At 43.9% G+C, this 15,435-nt stretch overlaps 1 long non-coding RNA gene across 10 annotated transcripts; it reads right to left on the bottom strand.

Annotated features, from left to right (window-relative positions):
- Positions 1 to 7,538: 7,538 nt before the first annotated feature.
- On the bottom strand, positions 7,539 to 14,598 carry LOC123080160 (uncharacterized). Of its 10 annotated transcripts, XR_006438247.1 has the most exons (11): positions 14,094 to 14,598; positions 13,600 to 13,675; positions 13,469 to 13,525; positions 12,912 to 13,121; positions 12,550 to 12,735; positions 10,947 to 11,072; positions 10,063 to 10,122; positions 9,876 to 9,938; positions 8,296 to 9,073; positions 8,025 to 8,202; positions 7,539 to 7,847 (listed from the first exon to the last, which is right to left on the bottom strand). It is a non-coding gene; the product is annotated as an uncharacterized lncRNA (long non-coding RNA). The 10 variants fall into 10 exon arrangements; XR_006438245.1 differs by having other exon boundaries at positions 8,025 to 9,070; XR_006438249.1 differs by lacking the exon at positions 8,025 to 8,202 and having other exon boundaries at positions 8,867 to 9,073.
- Positions 14,599 to 15,435: the final 837 nt, after the last annotated feature.

A 15,435-nucleotide genomic window follows, 5' to 3' on the forward strand; every position in this document is an offset into this window, starting at 1 on the left:
CAGAATCGGTGCATGGGTTGATCTCACTCCTGAACTGGGCGATATTTGTGCCAATGCTTCTGTTTGGGCTGGCTGATATGCACTAAGGGATCATCCTCTTCCCGCTCAGCCACCTCAGCCGTCGTGGCTTTGACGAGATCATCCTGTTCCCGCTCAGCCACCTCCGCCAATTCGGAGGACCATTTCATCTCATCTATCAGCTTAGGCACTTTCCAGCTTCCCTTAACGCCCTTGGCGGAGCACTTAGGCATCCACACCAAGATGGCGTCCTTCTCTGAGTAGAGGTGCAGCAGCTCAACCGTGGCCGGCAAATCGAAAGTGCTAAGCTTCCGGAACAACTGCTGGCAGAGCCAGGCATGCCCCATCACTGTCAAGTTGTTGCCGCGTCCAGGATACAACCGCATCCTGTCAGCGGCATTCTAGTACTCCTAGGCAGGCCTGTCCCTCTACTGTAGTGGGACAATGCGGCACCGCAGGAAGTCAGCTCCGACCATCTCTATGGTCTGGCCGGCATCCTTCAGGCGAGCAATCTTGTTCAACGTTGGGCGGAGTTTCTTCTCAGTGGCGCCGTACTTCCTCCATTCTTCATTGCGCTCAATCCTTTTTGCCCGTGGTTGGTAGAATGCCAGGAAGTCCTTCTCCTGGATCCAACACCAGTTTCCTCTCCACTCATCCCACTTGTCGTGGAGCTTCCCGGGGATATAATCTCTCTGGCCCTTTCTCCCCCTCGGGAACCATGTCACACTTCCAGATAGCGATTTATCCTCGACCCGGGGGACAAAGAAATGGCGAAACAGATCCACATTGGGTGTAAACCTGACGAAGTTCTCATAGAAATGAGCAAAGACGGCCATGTAGGTCATGGAGTTGGGGGTGAAATCCAGCAATCTAAACCCGAAGGTGTCCATCATCTCGCGAAAGAAATCCGAATATGGGGGCGACAAGCCGCAGTAAAAATACGCACAGAAGAAAGGGTACGAATTTGCCGAGGCCGTCGGGAATAACCTTAGGCGCTCCATGATCCCCGGTTTCCCTCCCCCACATATATGCATACCTCTCATTTAGGACATCTGAAGACAGTGACGACGGAGCAAAGAAGACGTTCTCCTTCCTCCGCCTCTCTAACTCCTCCAGCTCCTGTCTCCTCTTCTCTGCCTTGGGATTGAGCGGTTTGGCTGGTTTCTTCCCCTTCAAAGCGGCCGCCTTTGACGCCATTAAGAGCCCGGAGAAGGGAAGGGGGAAGCAACAGGGCCTGGGTTTGAAATGGAATGATGGCGACGATAGCAGATGCAGTTTATTTTGGCGAGAGGAGGAAGATGGAGCAGGGGGGGTCGAGAGTGAATGAGCAGCGCCCTTTCGTGGTTACCTTTTTATGGGGAATACATGAGGGGGCTAGCTCTTCGCTGCCTTCCCCAGTTGCGCCCTCACAGGCGCGCCACGGCGAATAACCGCAGCAGCGACCCACGTTCCCATGTCCCAAGTTTAATGCGTAGATTCAACGTGCATCAGCGGAAACCATCATGATTACTGTTTACAACAGAAAGACTATGGCAGTTGTTTCCCGCCACGTGTGTTCGTCCATCTTTTTGGGCCTAGCCCAACGAAGCCTCAGATGCGCGTGTGGCCCAGGCCCGGTGGCTCCTGTCGGTGCACTAAGAATGGAGCCCTTAGTACCCCGGACTTATGCACGGGAGATGGCAACATCCCGGCAAGAGGCCTTGGCGGGAACCAGCCTAAGTCAAAGGAGCTGCTCTTCGTGAGAAAAAGAGGCGCATCAAGAAGACCAAGATCACTTGCACAAATGAAGTGCTAGAAGTAGGCTCTTGGCATTAAGACAGGATCCACAAGAGGAAGGCCCGGCAAGCCCTGTGGCAAGCAAATCCCCGTCAATCGCCAGCGCTCCACGTCACCGGCCAGCTGTTAACTATTCGGTGAGGTGTCGAGCACGCAGACGGTGCGGTGGAGCTCACACGCACGTGTCGGCTCGCCAGAGGGAAAATCACCTTTATTGACACCCGTCCTAATGGCGTGTCAAGCTAATAAGAGGTAGATGAGCAAGCGGTGCAGCAACCTTTCCGGAGCTCATCGTCTTGACGACACCTAGCGATGCATTTAATGCATTTTGTCCTAACTAGCAGAGTTAGGTATGATAGTTCTGTATCTATCTAATCACCCTGTAATGACCCTTTGCCACTGTGGTAACCCCTTGAGCTATAAAAGGAGGACCAGAGCAACCTTTACGAGGGTTCGAACCCTTCGCAACCTCCCGCATATGTATTCGTGCAGCTGCCCTCCCTTTGCGACTTGCCGGAGGAGAGCGCTCCGTGTACCTTTGCACACACCCATCAATAAACCAAAGCAGGAGTAGGGTTTTACGCTTCTCAGTGGCTTGAACTTGGGTAAAAACCGTTGAGTCCCTCGTCGTCTTGCTCTTTGCGCTCGGTGCACCCCCCTTGCCGAGCCAAGAAAGGGGTTGCATCGCCCTATAGATCGCCGGCTCCGACGTCGACACATGGTTAATAATATAGCCGATTGATAGTTATAACATGTTGTCATGTCATTTATAGCCAACGTAATAACCAATATGTATAGTAGTGGGCTACAAGGAAGTACTACTTTTCTACCACATGACCCGTACTACAACCCGTGCTTCTTGGAGCCCGTGCTACAGCCGGCGTAAATCTACAACCCGCTTCTGTTCTCTCTCCTCTTCTCTCATGTAACTCAGCAAAGATATAATATTAAAAGTCCTTCAGCCCGCCTACATCACCTTATTATTTTTGCACTCATGCCTGAGCAGTCATTGCTTGCTGGTAAATAGTAATTTCATTATTGTAATTTCCCTGACTCTTGCAAGAGAAACATATTCCCAATGTATTTTTCTCTTTTTTATAAATTGTATTCAGAACATTCTACATGATGAAAAAAAACTATATTTCCTATTGTGCTGAAAACCCTATACAATGATTGTTTATTTTTTAACTTACGTGACCAATTGCTTCATGTTAATTAAATCTGTAATTAAGTTCTTATCTGAAATGGATGAGCAAAACTATATCAGTGATAAAAGGATTCCATAATTTACCCAATACTTTTTTATTTTCTTTTTTTCTGCTAGTATATTTGTTTGAACATTCTCACAAACAGGTTGTGTGCGAGGAGGTCGCCGGCGACCTGCGTCCCGGAGGTGGAGACCGCTCGCTGCCGCGCCCATGCCGGTGCTTCCACCCGCACTCCCTACCACTAGCAGGTGGGCGTGCTCCCGGGGACGAGCTGGGCATGCGTTCGGTGCTGCCGCCCGTACCGGCTCCAGGTCGAACACCGACACGACATGGTCAGGAGTGGCTTGGAGTAGGCCGGATCGGCCTCGCGGAAGACGATGGACCCCGTGGCCTGCGCGGACACGTCGGAGCCCGGGTGCGCGGTCAACCTTGTAGATGATGCGCGGCGTGTCCATGTCCGCCGGCCGCTCCCAGCACGAGTGATCGCGGAACGCGTCCCCCACCTGCACGTACACCATGCTGGGGGTCGCCGCGGCCTTCATAAGGTAGTCCGTCGCCCACCGCACCGCCTCCCTGGCTTCGCGCCGAAGCTCCGGCCAAAGTCGATATCAGCCCCCATGACATGAACGTCGCCGTGAACGCCATCGGGACAAAAGCGTTACGACTCGCAGCGCCCCACGTGAACTTCGTCGCCTGGGCCATGAGGATGAAGCAGAAGCTTCTCGCCTGCAGGAGGGCGCGGGAGGAGGAGTCGAGGTCAATCAAATCAAATACTAGTATTTTTTTTTATTGCAATTTTTTGTTGATAGGTTACCAAGCTGACCAATACTAGTATTAATTAGTAAAGCGATACGATCTCTTGTTAAATAGGGAAAAGATCATGCCGGAAATCAATGGGGCGGATATAAAAGGGTAGCCATATTATTCTTCCTGCTACAAGTCAAACAGAACATCCTCTTTCCTCTGTATAACTAGTAGGGTGCCCGTGCGTTGCCACGGGCTCTAGAAATACTTCATCCGTTCCAAAATTCTTATCTTAGATTTGTCTAGATACGGATGTATCTAATACTAAAATGTGACTTGATATATTCGTATTTAGACAAATATAAGACAAGAATTTTGGGACGGAGGGAGTAGATTGCAAGAGTTATATGTTAAATTTCATATGTAGAAACGTAGGATTTGTCTTGATTTTCAGTGACTTTCGCGTGCCCAAATCGCCCCCGTCTTTGTCAGCCACACCTAATAGAAGCAACATAAATGGCTATGCTGTTTTCGAGAACCTTCGCTTGAACAATCACAGGAGAATGTAGCGCCTAGCAACAACGTAACTGCACGAGAGCTTACTACTGCCCTCACACACAAATTGCAAATCACGGCAATCAAAATGGGAGACTTAAAGTGCCGACATAATATTTTGTACCTTTGAGAATCTCTCTGATAACAAAGGTGAAAAGATGGAGATGTAGTCAGTTCATTGTTAGACTCATTAACAATAACAGTGATGGGTAAAAAGAGAGGCCACCTATAGTCCCCACCACTGTCTGATTTACCTGAACAAAGGCTACATAAGGAAATATACCAACCCAGAACCAATGTGCACCAACTTCGTATAGAGTTTCTGAATGGGTTATTCCCTTTCTCAAGAATTTGCAATCAAAACACAGAACCAATAGGGAAATATTTCTCATTATATTCTTGGGGGCAAAAACTTCTACAAATTTATTGCAAAACTGATGCATGATAGTACAATGACCAAAATTTAAATGATTGAGACCCACAATAGAGGTGGCTAATACCATGAAAACAACCAATATGTGTTATTCCCTTTCTAAAAAAATGCAGCTCCCTTGATAGAAAAAACACTGAAGTATATGAAAAATGCATGTGTACTCTAGCTAAATGTCCACTGAAGAATATATTCATGTATGCCGATGAAAGCACCAATGAAACATTATCTATCCGGCACATACGCCACATGTATATCAATGGAGTACAAAGCCTCTAAAAGACTAAAAGCACAAAAGAAAATTGAAATGCAAGAGTAGTTACCACCATTGTTTTTAAGGCGTCCCGCCTTGGACGCTTAGGCGATAAGGCGCCCCCAGCGCCTTACGAATATGCCCGCCTTAAAAACAATGGTTACCACACACCATGCACGTACTAACTCCGGTTCGACAAATAAGTACTCCCTCTGTTCCCTATTTCTTGTCATGGTTTTACTTTGAACGCAAAGCACGACAAGAATTATGAAACTGACGGAGTACTAAACATACATCCATCGATGAGGAAGAGTCATCCATGACCATGAGCAAGTGCTAACTCCACCACTCAACTGAATCTATTCCCCGGTACCATCTAAAAACACTATTGTCAAGATGAGTACCAAGTCCAAAACTGAGTTACATAAACAAATAATGGAAACAAAACATAACTTCGTACAGACAATTGCAGTGTGAACTTTTCTGTTAAATGTGAAATATATCTCGGCCTTTCCAAAGTAAATAACTACGCAGTTGGCATGGATCAGTAGAAAGTAGGGGACGAAGCCACAAAGGCCTGGCCCAGTTGATTTGCTCTTTAATGCTCCACCTCTCAAGAGAACTACATTATGAAATGTAGGGAGTAGATAATATCCAGAATAAATAAGAAACATCTCATAATTGGTAAAAAATTATTGTGGCTAAGTTGCTCTATCCCTATCCTTAGCCTATGTCTCTTACTGTTGCCGCCGTTGTTGCATCTACTGCTGATGTTGGTGTCCTTGGTGGCACCACTACGCCACGACAATCCGCGGATGCTTAGAGTCCTCGACGACCACCGCCGCTAGCTCATCTTGGTCTAACACTAGTAGAAAAGGGGGCTTTTGTCCCGGTTGGTAAGGCCCTTTAGTCCCGGTTTTTGAACCGGGACTAAAGGGTCGTTAGTAATGCCTCTCCCGTTTAGTCCCGGTTCTTACACGAACCGGGACTAAAGGCCGCGGCCACGTGGAGCTCCACCTTTAGTCCCGGTTGGTAACACCAACCGGGACTAAAGAAAATTTTATGATTTTTTTTGAATGTTTTTTTTGATTTTCAAATTTCTGAATTATTTTAACCTCTAATCTCTAATCATCACCCCTCATCACTGCTCAATTTATCCTCTAATCTCTAATCACCCATCATCATTCCAAATCATCTAACTTCCCGAACGGTCACCCATCCTCCCACTCCCCCAGCCTGAGCACGCTTAACTTCCGGGTTCTATTCTCCCTCGTTTCCAAGTCTGCACTTGTTGTTTTCCTGACAATAGTAAGATGTCAATCCTATTAACCCTCAGGAATTTTGCTTGAGCATGAAGTGACACATTTCACTGTTTGAGTTTGAAACTATTGTTTTAAAAAACAATAATTATTTAGTAACACTAATATTTCTTGAATAATTAGTTTGACCATTGTTTGACCACAGTTTGACCAGATTTGACCAAAATTCAAAATAACTGAAATAATTATTTAGTAACACTAATATTCTAGAATAATTAGTTTGACCATTGTTTGACCATAGTTTGACCACAGTTTGAATTTTTTTGAATTTTTTTGCCTCTCCAGATCTTAAAAGCCCCGTATCTTTTTTTCTGTTAGGTTTTTGAGGATTTTGAAAATGTTTAACAAGTTACCCCTGTTAAATTCGGATGTAACTTTTCCAGTAGATGATTTTTCATATAAAAAACTTTTTCATCCGAGTTCGTATGCAAAAGTTATGCCCATTTTACAAATTCCAGAGAGATTTTGCAAATAAAGTCGAAATTCATATTTGTTAATTTTCCCAACAACTAGACCACATATCACATGGGAAAATTATTTTATTTTATTTTTTTGATATTTCCATCATTTTCTTTTGTTTTTTCTAAAACTGAAAAGGCGGTCCACAGGGGGGGTGGGTGGGTGGTGGTGGTGTAGAGTTTGAAAATGGGACCTTTAGTACCGGTTCGTGCCATGAACCGGTACTAATGCCTCAAAGCCCATTACTACCGGTTGGTGGCACCAACCGGGACTAATGGGCATCGCACCCTTTAGTCCCGGTTCGTGGCACCAACCGGGACTAAAGGGCCCAGGTGAACCGGGACTAATGCCTTAGCCGCACGAACCGGGACGAATGCTCACATTAGTCCCGGTTCGTGACTGAACCGGGACTAATGTGAATACTGCCCTGTGACCAAAGCCCTATTTCTACTAGTGTAACGATGGTCGCCCGGGGGCACGCGCCTAAATCTTCCATCTCCCCCCTCCCCCCTCTTCTTCCTTGAGGGGTTAATACACAACTGCCGAAGAAACATGACATCAAACTGGATAAGCCGTACTTGCAAGAGAGTATAACAGCAGATGGAGAAAGTACAGGAAAGAACATGGAGACTTGGTAGAGAGGTCGTCAAACTGGAACCAGCTTTGACATGAGTGGCCATGCATAGCAAGATGCACTATCGCAGCCCTTTGAAACACAGGAAATGGACTATTAAAACACAATATTAGTCAAAAAGAGTAAATTCTTGATTTCCGGCAATATAATGTATAACAAACATATAGCTTGCAAAAACGTCTTACATTATGGAATGGGGGGAGTATTTTACTAATGCTGGGGTGTTGAAAAAGTTCAGAAAAAACTACAATTGCAATATTCAACCTAATTGCATCCCTTACATACATGGCAATTGCGCTAAAGTAAAACCAAAAAGTGCATGCCACATGGTGAGGGAAGTCATCTTAAAGATACGGTGCACGTCATCTTCTCTTGTTCTGTAAAATTCTTCGGTGGCCTTCTAGTATAGTATCAATATACATGAGGGTTGCTTTGGTCTAGATCATTACATCTAATAGGAGAAGAGGAAAGTGTTAATAGAAATGCTCAACAAAGTTTAGTTGCGGCAAATATTTCTCATTATATTCTTGGAGGCAAAAACTTCTACAAATTTATTGCAAAACTGATGCATGATAGTACAATGCCCAAAATTTAAATGATTGAGACGCACAATAGAGGTGGCTAATACCATGAAAAAAACCAATATGTGTTATTCCGTTTCTCAAAAAAAATGCAGCTCCCTTGAGAGAAAAAACTCTGAAGTATATGGAAAATGCATATGTATTCTAGCTGAATGTCCACTGAAGAATATATCCCCGTATTTCTCTAGATGCACTGTGTGTGCTACCAATGAAGCATTATCTATCCTGCAAATACGCCACATGTGTATCAATGGAGTACAAAGCCTCTAAAAGACTAAAAGCACAAAAAAATCAAATGCAAGAGTAGTTACCACACACCATGCACGTACTAACTCCGGTTCGACAAATAAGTACTCCCTCCGTTCCATAGTTATTGTCATGGTTTTACTTTGAACTAAAAGCCCGACAAGAATTATGAAACTGACGGAGTACTAAACATACATCCATCTATGAGGAAGAGTCATCCATGACCATGAGCAAGTGCTAACTCCACCACTCAACTGAATCTATTCCCCAGCACCATCTAAAAACACTATTGTCAAGATGAGTACCAAGTCCAAAACTGAGTTACATAAACAAATAATGAAAACAAAACATAACTTTGTAGAGACAATTGCAGTGTGAACTTTTCTGTTAAATGTGAAATATATCTCGGCCTTTCCAAAGTAAATAACTACGCAGTTGGCATGGATCAGTAGAAAGTAGGGGACGAAGCCATGAAGGCCTGGGCCCAGTTGATTTGCTCTTTAATGCTCCACCTCTCAAGAGCACTACATTATGAAATGTAGGGAGTAGATCATATCCAGAATAAATAAGAAACATCTCATAATTAGTAAAAAATTATTGTGGCTGAGTTGCTCTATCCCTATCCTTGGCCTATGTCTCTTACCGCTGCCGCCGTTGTTGCATCTACTGCTGATGTTGGTGCCCTCGGTGGCACCACTACGCCACGACAATCCGCGGATGCTTAGAGTCCTCGACGACCACCGCCGCTAGCTCATCCTGGTCTAACGACGGTCGGTCGGGGGCACGCGCCTACAACTTCCATCTCCGCCCCCCCCCCCCTCTTCTTCCTTGAGGGGTTAATACACAACTGCTGAAGCAACATGACATCAAACTGGATAAGCCGTACTTGCAAGAGAGTATAACAGCAGATGGAGAAAGTACAGGGAAGAAGAACATGGGGACTTGGTAGAGAGGTCGTCAAACTGGAACCCAGCTTTGACATGAGTGGCCATGCATAGCAAAATGTTGCCCGCAGTGCAATGTGTGCCTTGCAAGTAAGACGACGACGCCTTGCCTTGGCAATGAAAACTTCAGTAGTGGCAGCAAAACCCAACCTAAGAGGCGGCTGGCAGGAGCTGCAGAAGCAGCACACACCAACAGCAAGCCGAGGCAACTTGGGAAGCGGAGGCGGCAATAATGACTTGCTAACCACGGGGCAGTCTGCCAAAGCATAAATCCCATTCTTCTCATAAGCTATAGCCATGACCAAAGACGACATCGCAACGTGCCCCTCCCTCCTATGCCTCAAATCGTGTACCAGCGAGAGAAACTATTATTTAGTTAGAAGGCTGATTGCTGATGAACATAGATTTTAACTATAAACATATATATTCACATAATGTTACAGTTAATCCCAAAAATATAGTATTGAACTATCCAGAAAGTGATCTAAAATGATGAAAAGATGAGAACAGAAAGCAATCAACATCATCAAAATATTCTTCCAATTAAGACACTACTACAACAAGAGAATGGAACTGTTGGCATCAATGCTGATGTTCCTCCATCTGGCTCCATTCTCTTACTGTCAAAGAATGGAACTAATTCATTTATGACCAAGCAAAAATCTCTGCCGCGCAAGAGCCTTGTGACAAAAAGATTGAGATGGTTACCTCACAGAATTCCTGCAATTAGATGCTCACTTCGGCAACAAATACTTGAAAGCGGATAATTAACTGAAAGGTGAAGCAGAAGTGTGAATTACTAACCATTACTTGATGACCTATGTACACAATTGAGGGATTCTGTACGTAGTACTATGCATATTCATATCAGAATATCACAAAGATGGATGTGTACCTTCCTGCTCCTAGACCATGAACTAAAGGGTTGTGATTTGCTTCTCTTCCTTGGTTGGTCCTGCATGGAACCAAACAGTACTCATACTCCTTTTTTATGCAACTAAAATAATGAATCAAAGAAAAGTCTGAACAACTTCGCACAAATAAAAGAGCATATCTAATTAAACACATCCAGTCAAAAAATTGTTCTCGCTGGAGGGAACATCAATATAAAATGAAAAGTATCAATCAACTTTTAAGTTGTACGCGGACTAACGTACAGAACGTAATCGTTTGTCATCCTCTGTCGTACACCTTGATGCCCAATTTGCATCCCCACTTGAGAAAAAAACCTAAATCAACTGTTCAGTCATATATATATATATATATATATATATATATATATATATATATATATATATATATATATATATATATATAGAGAGAGAGAGAGAGAGAGAGAGAGAGAACTCCTGAGGTGTGTCAGATTGGTCACACATAGTTGAATAATGCGGCAGAACACTTCTACTAAAGCAAAAAAAATGCAGAGTAGAATTATCAGAAGTCTCCCTGATGATATGATATTTATTGTTGCCGTTGCACACACAGTGGATCTTGTTCTTCCACCTACAGTTAGACATACAAATACATGCTTGCGAAGATTGCGGAATACTTGTTATGTGGGCACGTTACATTATAGCAGGGATCAATAATTTAAAAATCATAATGCATGTGATATTGGCACAGTTTATCAGAAAAAATATTAAAGTGCAAATTAGCAAACGCCTTCTGTCCATAGTAGCATCAAGAGGTGAAAAACAAGTGAAATGTAGCATCATGGAACCACTGAATCAACAAGGATAGTTAGAATGCACACATATTGGAGATGAGAACTCAATTAACCTTTTATCTGTCACAAGCTTCACATCAGATCTGCTTCATGGAGAAACTTACTTGTCAACTTCCATCTCCGCACGACAACTTCCATCGACGATAGTGCTGACTTGCTTGATTACTTGTCAAATTCTCCTTTAATAGTAGAGATAAGTAATGGTGTAGTAGCATGTATTAAATCTAATTTTGAGGGGTTGAATACCAGATTAAATTCAATAATTCATATGATAGTAAAAAAATCATACTTATCTTTCACACTCAATATTTACTTGTCTTCTCCTTTATAACATATTGTATATCTACTTCTCACATTAATATGCTCGATACCCATGTTTCTTTAATCGCCAATCCCAAGTCACTACAAGACCATCAGGTTATGTAGGTGCTAAACATTACAACTGATAAGCTTCTTGTAAGCAAAAATGGTTTAAAAGTCAACCTGCACACACTTTATATTGGCTTAAATTTAAAAAAAGTTGTATTTTGATCCCAAAAATTTGAACATTGCAAATTTTAGGTGAACTCTGAAATGATAGTATCTACTGGAAGCAGTGAGAATGCAGCACACAATTACATATAAAGGTAGTTGGCAGATGATCTTAACTCGCAACAACTGATATATGTGCACGTGTGTGGCATGCACACACAATTAGCTAGCTTCTTGCTAATGGTCAACAACTTACAACCAAACGAAGACGGTGGACGGTGATAACCAATAATAGTTAGATACAGGTTAATTCAAGCATCTAACTAATTAATTAATAGATATTAGCTCGCAAAACAGTAACAAGCATATATGTGTAACATGAAAGCCCATCTAGCTAGATTCTTGCTCATGGTCAAGGACTAATAATTAAACTAAGACGTACTTACATATCAAGCTTGCATCCAACTGTACTTAGTCCCAGGTTAGAATAATCAAAAGACATGTGAGTGTTTCAAAAAGAGGAATATTCTAATTCCGAACAAATTGATACCACTCTTTTAGAAAAAGAGAAGATTTGTTTCAAGCACACATGATGCCCGCGGTAGTACTTCTTGGCGTTGTATTTAATTATAAAACCTTAAATTGGATTTCTATTAACTATGCGAGGACAGGGTAAGGTAGCGACCAACCTTGATTGCTGAAAATTATGCATCAAGAAGAAGGGAGCAATTAGACGTCAAACTTGAAAATAAGTGTGTCATTCATAACTTGTAATGGGGCAAAGAAGCATCTCAGTAAAAGTTTTGACCTTGCAATTAAATGCACATATCAATCATGTATGACCTGAACCTTTCAAATTCCTTAACTGAATGTCCAGATCGGTGAAATGCAGTTCCTCTAAAAAAATTGAATGAGAGTGATTGTAGGTACAGTAGTATGACCAGAAGTATGGTTGATGAAACTACAGGTTACTGTCCAGAATCATATTCTTGGGCTCTGCATTGCCATGTGCATACCAAGGTGCCTGAAACCCCAAAGTGATTATCTCCCAAATAATTACTAAACCAAACAGGAAGATGACGAAGGATTCCAATAGCTAAATTAACATACAAGTATTAATAGCAACACTTCAGCATGAGAAATAGAAGATTAAAAAGAGGAGTCATAATATGTGGTATCATTTACCTTAGACTGAAGCTTGGTTAAAAAGAGTGCAGTCACCGATTAAGCTTCGTTCCTCATAGCAGCTAGAAATCATTTCATCCAAATTGTGGCACATCACACTTTTTTTACATCATTCCACTACGGCGCTGCTTCAAAGAATTATTGTGTCTGGACCACAACGCCAACGGAACCCATCCTGCCCAACAACTGTGAGATGAAGTGAGCAGTTAAAGTAAAGATAAATCATGGAATGAGAGTATATACCGACAACCGTACTCTGTAGTGAGCAGTTAAAGTAAAGATAAACAGGCAGCAAACGACACATCAAGATCAAGCGAACAACAATTAGATCATATCACGATGAGGAGAGCATGTGCCACTACCTTGTCAGGTTATATGTCAATGATGGAACTGATTACTCATCGGCGTCGGAGCGTCAATGGCCACCATGTCTCCAGAGCCAGTGAAGGCCGCTGGTGTAGTAGGAGAGGAGGTCACTCCTGGTCTGCTTGGCTATAAGGCGGTGAAGCAAGAGGAAATACACGTCACCCCTGCGGCGGAGGTGGGGTCCATGTGGCCTCCGGCCACGACACCTGTGACGACACACAAAACAATCAAGAAGAGGAATAACTACCAGCCTTGATAGGAAAAGGACACGAAGGATCGGGAAAACCGAGCGAGTTATTGCAAAATAGAGGAGGACGGAACATATTGGTTTCTTGACTGGACTATCAAATATCGCAGAGGCATTTTCCTGTGTGAGGGTGGTGATCAGTGTTAGTGTGTTAACCGATATGACTTCGGCAATGCTAGATGCTCTGAACTCATTGTCAGCACAAAGCACGGTACATTTATATTGAATTCATAGGTCAAATAATCTAATATGCATAGAAAGAAAATGCAGCTGCTGGAAGCTGAACCAAGTTAGTGATAAAAATACCTTATACGTTCAACTTCTCCTCCTCTTTCTTCAGCAAGACTACAGAGGTGCACTTGGCTGCAGGGTCAATGTGGAAAAGCTTAGCTACATCAGGACTGGTAGTATGGTAGAAGTTGAATGTTTCTTCCAACCTTGAAGCAGCAGCAAACTCATTACTTCGAGCACCCTACAACATTTGACATGATTTATTGACCACCACACCGCAGTCTGCAATATATAAACTTCAGGAACTGCTACTCTTAGTAAAGGTACACATATGACTGCTTTTCTTGGTAGTTAGTAGCCACGATTGGTGGTTGGAATATTAATTAAGCCGGCCATACGACAGTACTGCTACTCTTAGTCATCTTTCAAACACATCAAATTTGACATATCTACAGAGAATATAATGTTAAGCAAACGAATGGAAGAAAAAGAATAGCATAAGATTGTAGAAAATAGGATGACAACAGAGCTCAGCGTTATGAAAATACATCAAATTTGGGCCTAATATTGTTAAAATAGGATGACAACAGAGTTCATGTCCAAGCATTGATACCTTCAGGTTAAGAAAAAGAATCAGGTTTTCAATGAATCACAGGGGGAGGCATGGGGCAGTGGAAGGTGAGGACTGCAACATTGATACCTTCAGCAAGGAAACGGCCTGCCGGTGCCGCCATCGACAACTCCGGCCACTGCCGGAGTTCAGCTTTCGCCGGCAACCTTAACCATCCAACCAGTGGACCCGAGTAGCCCACCTTGCCAACCCTCACCGTGTAAGACCAGCGCGCCTACAGCCCCTCAACCACCGACCATCTCCTTCCGGCCGCCTGGACACCGTAGCAGCAGATCGAGCCAGAGAAACGGCCACTTCGCGCTGCCATGCCCAGATCCGCGCCAGAGCCGGCGGCGGCGCGGCGCCGAGGTTGGTGCGACGGCGAGCTCGGGCGGTGAGGCGGCGGGGCAGAAGCTGCAGGAGACGGCGGCGGGGACCTCGAGGCCGAGCTCAGGCCATGGCTTCCCTGGCTCCAGAGGCCGTGGCGGCGCCGGACGCAGCGGCGGGGCGAGGAGGAGGCCGGCCGTCGGGGAGGCAGGAGCTCCTCGTCCCCTCGATCCAGCAGGGCGCGAGGGAGCGGGTGATAGGTTTAGTTTTTTTTGTCGCTCAGGTCTTTTTTCATTGGTTAACCTTCGTAGGTCTTTTTTTTACGTGGATTGGTGCGGGTTGGGGCCTCAGGAGGAGGTTTTTTCGGTTTCTGATGGATAAGTCAGAGGTGGGAGAAGGTAAAAAAAAAAACCAAAGAAGGTGGGATGAAAATTGACCGGCGGAGACTACCAACTGCTCCATTACGAATAGAGATTGTTCATATTTTCCTTTCGTTTCTGCTCGTAGCAATTAGTATTACCTTCCACGGTTATATAAAAGGGTAGCCATATTATTGTTTCTGCTACAAGTCAAACAGAACATTCTCTTTCCCATCATCAACTCAACGCCGCCGTTAGCCAAGACGAGGACCGCCCTGGTGTGCGTGACTCTAATCTTGCTCATGCTATCATCATAATCGGGTACTCGTTTGTTCCTACAGTACTACCACATGCTTCGACAACCGATCCGACGACAAATTAGACGTGTGATTCTCTATTAATACTCGTATATAATGATATCTTTGCAGATGCTATACCAGGAGAATCTTGCTTTGGAAGATATGTTGGGACACGTGATCCATGCAATTCCACCAACTGTGACGATTCATGCCGCGTTGAGAACAAGGATGAACCTCTTTGTCAGGGGAGGTGCTCCCAGGTGGCCAAATGCCGTCCAATCGGGTGCCACTGCGACTTCTGCAGGTTCCCTTGATGCACGTAGATGTAAGATAGATAGAAGGGCACGTTTACATTGAATAACACTAGCTGGATTTCTATGAACTTGAATTTTGTGTTCTTCCCAAAGTTATATATGAAATTACGAAGTTGAGATTTTTTTTATGATG

Source organism: Triticum aestivum, chromosome 3D (assembly GCF_018294505.1).
Source record: "Triticum aestivum cultivar Chinese Spring chromosome 3D, IWGSC CS RefSeq v2.1, whole genome shotgun sequence".
In the NCBI taxonomy this organism is placed as follows: Eukaryota; Viridiplantae; Streptophyta; class Magnoliopsida; order Poales; family Poaceae; genus Triticum; species Triticum aestivum.